A 760-nucleotide genomic window follows, 5' to 3' on the forward strand; every position below is an offset into this window, starting at 1 on the left:
AGAGAGAGAGAGAGAGAGAGAGAGAGAGAGAGAGAGAGAGAGAGAGCGAGAGAGAGAGAGAGAGAGAGAGAGAGAGAGAGAGACTCGGACAGCTAGTGCGCGCGTTTCATCATGCTTGCGATTCCGAGAAGCCGCTCGGCAACGATAACACGATGAGAGATTGTGATGGAGCGCATTACTGGGACGAAGAGTACGTAATTAAGAATAGAATATTTAGTAATTACAGGGAAATGGAAAACGGGTGTTTCGTTACTCTATCGAAAATCAGAGTAACACGACTAAATATACGCGAGACGCTAAACAGCTTGTGCTCAACAACTATTCAATACCTCGACACATACGCCCACGCATGACTCCCTTCACAGTCGTTATTATCACTACTGTTGCTGTTATTGTTATGATCATTATTGTTTATGTTATCATTATCGTCATTATTATAATTTTTTATTATCATTATATTTTATCTTTACTGTTATTGGTCATGTATGTTTATTAGTTTTACTATAGCCATTGATATTATTATCATCACCATTATTTTGTTTGTTATTATTGTTATTATAATTGTTATTGATAATAATATCATTATTATCCTTATTATTGTCATCATTCTCATCATCACTATCATTATCATTATTATAATCAATTTCGTTGTTGTTATGATTATTATCATTCTCTATTATTATTATTATCATCATTATCTCTATTATTATTATTATTATTATTATTATTATTATTATTATTATTATTATTATTACTAGCA

The sequence above is a fragment of the Penaeus vannamei genome, chromosome 2 (assembly GCF_042767895.1).
Source record: "Penaeus vannamei isolate JL-2024 chromosome 2, ASM4276789v1, whole genome shotgun sequence".
In the NCBI taxonomy this organism is placed as follows: domain Eukaryota; kingdom Metazoa; phylum Arthropoda; class Malacostraca; order Decapoda; family Penaeidae; genus Penaeus; species Penaeus vannamei.